We start from the raw sequence: 7306 nt of genomic DNA, 5'->3' as shown, positions 1-7306 counted from the left end.
CTCACACCCGTCATACCACCCAAAGATCTACGAATGCTCACATCCTCATCTACGAATACTCACACCCTCATCTATCTTAGATTGAAGAACACTCGCGCCCTAAAAAGCTATTATCCATCTTGATCACCCTAACATTTACTCTTAACCATATTTGGTTACCCTAAGCCTCGTTAGAGCAACTTTGTCATCACTATCACCGATGACCTCATATACCCAAACCCCAAGTCTCTTCTTTGTCTATTCTCACCATAGTTGTTGAGAGTTTCTAACCCCAAAATAGAGAAGCTTCAAATGCACTACCAACCAACTAGTTAGCAATGACATCAAACTTTTTCTAAGCTTGAAACAAAGTAGCACAATGGTAACTTTCTCCTTTCATTTTTTTATTTTTATTTTTTTTAGGGTTTACATAAGGTTAGGGCTTGTATGAAGATTGTTTTGTATGTGTTTTTCCTCCTTTTTATGCTTTACTCTTTTGGTTTGTTGTTTCTAAAATGTATTGATGTTGATTTGGGTTTTGATGTGTTTGGGTTGTTTTTTTTTTTTTTTTTTTTAATTCTGGATTCATGTGTTTGTGATTTTTGAAATTTAGTTTCCTCATTAATCTTTTAAGATTGATTTTAAAATGTATTACGTGGTTTTGATTGTTGTTTGAATTGCCCTTGAAACCTAATGAATCCCAGATGCCCGAAATCCATCCGAATAAGATAATGAAAAAATGGAAACTCTGAACCAACCAAAGCTACAACGTTTTGGACATATTACGGATGATTCACTGCCATTCATTATGTTAAAATGGAAATAGGGACCTCATTGGAGAGTCCAAGGAGTCGGTCACTATTGTCGGGAACCACTTCTCTTTCGCTTCATCTACCACTTCTAAGCTCGTCCTCGAATGCATAATGTGGTAATCAGTTAGTAATTTAATATACACATTGCAAATATTTTTAGCTTTAAATTGGTCAATTATCTCATTTATCTGGTTGATTTCTTTTTTATTTTTGTTTCAGGAAATGAATGCAATTACACTTTGAATGTTTTAACACAACAGTGAATCATTGAACGGTAGGCAAAGCTGTAGTGGGTCTTTCATAGAAAAAAAACAACCTACTAAGTTTTTCTCCATTAAGTTCATGCATATTTCTTTTAATCCCTAAGTTGATTTCTAGTTTAGTTTTCTACTTCCTAGGACTTTGATATCACATTAGGGTTTAGGCTTCAAAGTTGAGTGAGAACCAAGGAGAATAGAGCTTTTACTACTACAAAAAATACCCAGAGCCCACAATCTTAGGATTGTTTTATCATTGTTCTTCCAATAAAACAATAACATTATCACTTTTTTTTTTCTTTCTTTTTTCTTATTTGAGGTGGGCTATATAGCTAGGAGTATTTCTTTAGATTATGAGGTTCATGACTTATGGGCATTGGCCATAGCTATAGATTGTACTATGGCTAAGATTCAAGGTTTGAAAAGTGTTGCTTGGTTGAGCAGACAAAAAACCTTGGTGAAGTTTAGCTCAATGACTTTAAAAGATGATAAAGGATGAATAAAATATTGATATTATCTTGTGTTATGTTGATATTAATTGTTTTTTAGTGAATAATAATTGGTTGGTGATGGTACCTAATGGGGATCACCTTAGAAAGGACAATGTTTTATATTTTTAAATGAGAAAAAATAAATGTATTTATTCAAAAGTATGATAATATATATACAAGACTGGTCATAACATGTACTGTTACAACGTTACTTCCTATGAAAAATGCTTTTCCATGGTGATATAATACATTAGGGGAAACCCCTTCAACAATTTTATGATTTGAAAATAGAGACTATTGGGGTGTTTTTCTTTTGATGAACTAGGAGGATGGTGGTGTGTAGAATAAGTACAGAAATATCATATCAAGCTTCCCAAAGTGATTTTGTTTGTTTTAGGCAAATGAAGCAAGTTACAGTGTTTGTGGTAGAGTCTTTGTTCCCTACCTCTCCTCTCTTTTTTACTCTAAACACAAGCCATATTTATGATAGGTTAGGCAATGGGGTGGATGACGATTGTTGTCTCCTAACTGATTATACATTGAAGCAACACTACTACAACATTGCTTGTGTTTGACTTTTGTGAATGTTGTTGATCTTTCAAGACTTAACTATTTATTTGTCATGTGGGCATTGTTCCAAAGTGGAATTTGTTTGACAACTTCACCAAAAAACTCAAAATAGTAACTCAAGTTTTATACAAGTCCAAACACACCTTTCTCTTACTATGTTTTTTTTTTTCAAAATTTTTGAATTATTTTGAATAATTGTAAAGAGATGAGACTTTTTTGTTGAAAAACTTTATTGCTTATCTTAGGATTCAATTTCATTTTGGATTATTTATGACTTGTATCTCCTAATTGTGCAACACCTCTAATGAAACAAGTAGGACATGCATAAACTTGCATATGGATCTCGTTTAGTTGTCTAATTTTTATCTATTCCCTTTGAAAGCATTGTTTGTATTGTCTCTAGGGACCTAAGACATGCAATTTGGACCATAGGTTACTAACTACGAAGTAGACATTTTAGCTAAGAGATGAGCTAATACAAGGAAACTTTTTTTTTTAGATTATTTTTGTTTGTTGTGTCAATCTTTGTTTTTCTATCTTATGACTTTCTTTTTTTCTTTTTTCAAGGGAAGAGGTTTCCTTTTCTTTGTATTTTTTCCCCTTTTACTACAAATTTTACTATTATTATTATTTATTTTTTTAAATGAGGGTTTGCTTCAAATCTCAATAAAGTGCAACAATTGCTATATAAAGATACATCATTTTTATTGACTAGTGAGTATGATTTAACTCTTAAGTGTCAATATAGATCAATCAACAATGACGTTTTATAAAGCGTCAAAGATAATGAACATTAAAGATGACGCTTTAAAAGTGTCAACATTTAAAATTTGGTGGAAATAATGACACTTAAAGAATGTTATATTTTTGGAAAGATGACACTCAGATAAGCGTCAATGTAAGTGCTTTTATAAATGACGCTTTCTAAAAGCGACATGGTTGCCTACACCCATTCCTTAATAGGGGCGAAAATTATGTTTTCAAAAAGCGTCATCTTATACATTTATTGATGCTTAAAAAACATCATTATTGCCCTTTTTCCTTATAAGGCCTTTAGGTCTCTTAGAGGATGGAAGAGTCATCTTGTAAAGTTGTAGGGACCTATTAACTCGTCTACTCTTGTCACGTCAATATTTTTACTCTTCTTTATAGTAGTCACCTTAGAACTAAATCTCTTTGAGAGAGATCTCAAAAAATTTTTGATCACTTTGGACTTAAGATTTTTGTTTTCTTGAGTTGAATGATAAAATAATTGACTTCAATATAGAACGTAGAGAAGGAATTATCTCCATTCATTAAATGCCTTCAAATTTAATAGTCTTCCATTTGTAACATAGATAACTTCACAATAGAACTGCCTTTACGAGTAACTACTAAAATGTCCCAAGTCTTTTTAGCATATTTATATGTTGCTATCCTATGAAACTTGTTATCAAGACTCACACCTTTGAAATACAATGAGGGGCTTTTACGTTAGCTTCAATGCCCTAATTGTATATTTTGTCCTATGCTTGCTTAGGCTTCATCTCACTAGCAAGTAATAGGTAGTCCAAGCAATATATTTGAATTGTTTTTGTTTATCCAAATTTCAATTCAACAATGAAAAGAGAAATTCATACACACACACACAAGAACAATGAATATAACAGAAAAAAATTATCTACAAAGTTTCCAAGAAACTCCATAGATGTAAAAATTCACAAGTCAAATGATCGTGAATAAATTAACTAAATATGAAAGTGATTGTATACAAATTTACCTAATCTAGATACTCCCCATTCTCAGGGTCTTATATCAGCCAACACCTATAAAGTCCTCACAGATATTCTCAACTCAACATTCAATGTTCCTAGTAGGTACTTTTTAAGCCCATGTTGAGGCTAGAGAATTGATCTCACCCACTTTTTTGCAGAAGTCTTTTCAAAATTACTCTTGAAAGTTGAAAGTTTGAAAAATGGAGTACTAGGGTAGAGGGAATGGGTAAGTTCTTGTGTGTATTTAATGTCTTAAAAATATCTCATATTAATATCAAAACCTTAGAAAACAATTTTGATGACCTTTTATATGAAAATTTACTAAAATTTCTAAAAATTATTGAAAATACGCTTAAAAATCGCCAAGCATTTGAACAGTACTCCAAGGGGGAATCTACCTCTATTTCGAATGTTTAGCTCCATTTTTTTATACTTTTCCAAAATTTCAATTAGTATATATGTCATGGTCATTCCTTATATTCTAATTATTATATCAAATGTATACATATTTGAGAATCAATTATGAAATAGTTCGAAGTCTAAGTACCAACCTATATTGTACATCAACACTGGCTATTAAACAAGAGATCAACCGTCTCAGCAGTTTGCATGCAATAAGCTGAAACCTCCATTTTAGGTTAGTTGCTTATTAGTAAACCATACTATAATTAAAGATGATATCAAAACTCTTAAAGACCACTTAGAAGTCCAACTTTGGAATCACCTTATCGGTACTGTACTTACGAACTTGGATAGCGATTGCTTTATTACTTTTCGGGAGTAATTGGAAATCTTGCTTATGGAGAGGTTTTCTCAAGTGTCCTCAAAAAAACTTCAAACACCTAAAGCACTTGTCCTCTTTTTCTTTGTCAAAAAAATACTTGCACTCCACGATTGAAATTTGGAGTTTGGATTAGTGGAACAGAATCCCACTCCAGAATCTATCTAGAGTTTGGGCAATGCTTTTGAATGCCAGAAGGAAAAGGAAAGTGATAACAAAGATGATGACTTCGGCGTGTGATAAAGCATTCGGGATCGTGCCATGTAGTTTTGAAGAGAGAGAGAGAGAGAGAGAGAGAGAGAGAGAAAGGGGTGGAATAAATGATTCTTATAGGAACCGAGCTCATAATGGTCGCCTTTACAAAGGACAGAGAGAAGTGGTGAATAATGATGAAAGAAGCCTTCAGAAAGCAGATTGAATGAAACACAAGCGATGAAGATTAGAGAAGAATCTTTTCTGAACTCTCTTTTATACAGTCATGTTGGTAAAAGCAAAATGCAACCTAAACTCAGCGCTCACTGAGTGATTGGTTGGCAACAGAGACCGCTCAAGAGGGCAAAGCCATACTCCGAATCAGTTCTCTTCCTTTTTGGACCGGATATTTAGGAAAAAAAAATGAATGGCATAAAGTTGAAATGGAAATCCACTAACCCTCATCATTCCTTTTCAATACACAAAAGCTCCTTGAATTCTCCACCATTTTTTCATCTAAAAGAAGAGGTGGAGTAGCCTTAGGTGGTGAGGCCAATATGACTAGATTGTGTGAATCCTTCCCACCTAGGGACAATATTGAAACTAGACCAACTCTAAGCATGGGCGAAACAAACTCAGAAATGATTTTTGTCCATCTCCTCCATAGGTTTGTGCATGAACTTGGACTAAAACATTGGACATCCCTTCTCAACAGAGTATCCCTCCAGGAGGCAAGGATGCTGCCTTTGAGCTTGGTCCATAACCCTATAGGCCTGAGCGCTAATAGGCCTCTGGATTGGGCACATGGGTGTGCAATCTAACAGTTAGCCTTGGCCAATAGTAGACAACCAAGTCGCTGTCTAAGGTGACCTCACAGCATGCCACATATACGTAATCGAGTGTTTAGACAGGCTGGATATCCTTTATGATAGGCATATCTCTAAAATAACAAGAGGAGGATGCATTTATAGGGACCTACCATAATGGGTGCTGCCTTGTTTTGTTATAATCGGCCCTGTAGGCTTTAGCCCACTAAGTTTCATGTACCCCACTGAATTTTTATTTTTTGTTTCTTTTGACTACTGCTCTCTATTTTCTCTTCAAAAGCCTAAGAGTAGATATCCCATTTAAATTCCCAAGTCATTGTTCTCTGCTAGTTATGAGCTCATATTTTCGTGAAAGCAGGTGAGTTGCTATGACCAACAAGGCCAGACACAAGAGGGAATCTCTATGTGAGAAATCCATGGATTTGATTATGAACATCATCAAACTATCATCTCTATCTCTTGCAAGGAAGAGTTTTAGAACAGCCAGGCTGCCAGCCAAGCGAAACCGGGTGCCGGTGACTGGTGCAGTCACGGTATCCATACCCCATCAACTTCCTGCAAGTCAGGCGTTACAGGAGCCAGAGAATGGCTCTAAGTCTTATTCCTACTTGATTGAGATAGAAAGAAAGAGCCCCTCCTACATGATCCCCGAAATTGAGAACGTTGATGACAGAGCTTCAGATTATATCAGGGGGTTTCATGCAAAGAACCGGCATGATTCCAGTACTGCATCTAAACAGTTATCATATATATTGTCTCCCCCACCTCCATTTTATAAGTAGCCTTCCTCTCATGCTTTGGTTGGCGGACTGCACCGCAAAAATCAGAAAAGGTATGGTTCCAATGAGATTCCAATTTTTATTTTCTTTTCCCTTCTCAGAAATCAAGTGTATCTGATGTACATGACTCAGAAAAAAGCTGTTTCTGGTTGAAAAGTAAGCAAAGAATGATTATACCATGTGCCTGTCGTCTGTTTTCTTTTGAGAACTGTAAGTCTCTCTATTCAGTTGTGAACTTCCCTCAAAAAGTAAAAACTCATACTCACTAAAATGATTATGATATGATATTTAGCTTTCATTAAGTTAATGAATTATATTGTTCACATGAGGATGTTAATTTAAAGGTTTGGTCTCTGGCGATACCATCAACAATTGCTAAGTAATTACTAACAATTGGCAGGAAAATGAGAGCTGAATGCTCTAAAATTTGAGTCCAACCTCTCTCCCCATAGACCAAGCCACCCAAAAATCGACTCATCTCCACACTTATTTCCACAATGCCATAAACCCAACTCCTAAGAAGTCTCTCTACCTCTTCTCTTCACATCACATCAAAAAGGATAAAGATCATCATCCAAGGACCTGTGAAACAAATGAGTAATGACGTAACTTGTGGACTTCTGGTCACCAAGTGGTGAAAATTCAACATTCGAACTTCAACCGTGTTAGAAGTTCCTCTTTCAATGACTAGTGTTTGAATTCATTACAATTAAATGATGTCCTTTTTCCTAGAAAAGGACTTGTTGACAACCAAAGCCATGCCTGATAAATTTGACCTCTCATCTCCTGTAACAGGAAATAAAGAAACAATAGTAACGAAAATTGAATATATTTCATTTTATCGTTTAATGAAGATGGCAGATG

The 7306-nt window shown here is 34.8% G+C and overlaps 1 long non-coding RNA gene across 1 annotated transcript; it reads left to right on the top strand.

The window, feature by feature from the left end:
• LOC109122941 (uncharacterized) lies at positions 1-6621 on the top strand. Its single transcript, XR_002030545.2, has 2 exons — positions 1-361; positions 6022-6621. It is a non-coding gene; the product is annotated as an uncharacterized LOC109122941 (long non-coding RNA).
• The last annotated feature ends 685 nt before the right edge of the window (positions 6622-7306 follow it).

This window comes from Vitis vinifera, chromosome 1, assembly GCF_030704535.1.
Source record: "Vitis vinifera cultivar Pinot Noir 40024 chromosome 1, ASM3070453v1".
Classification (NCBI taxonomy): Eukaryota; Viridiplantae; Streptophyta; class Magnoliopsida; order Vitales; family Vitaceae; genus Vitis; species Vitis vinifera.
This window is presented reverse-complemented; position numbering and strand designations above follow the sequence as displayed.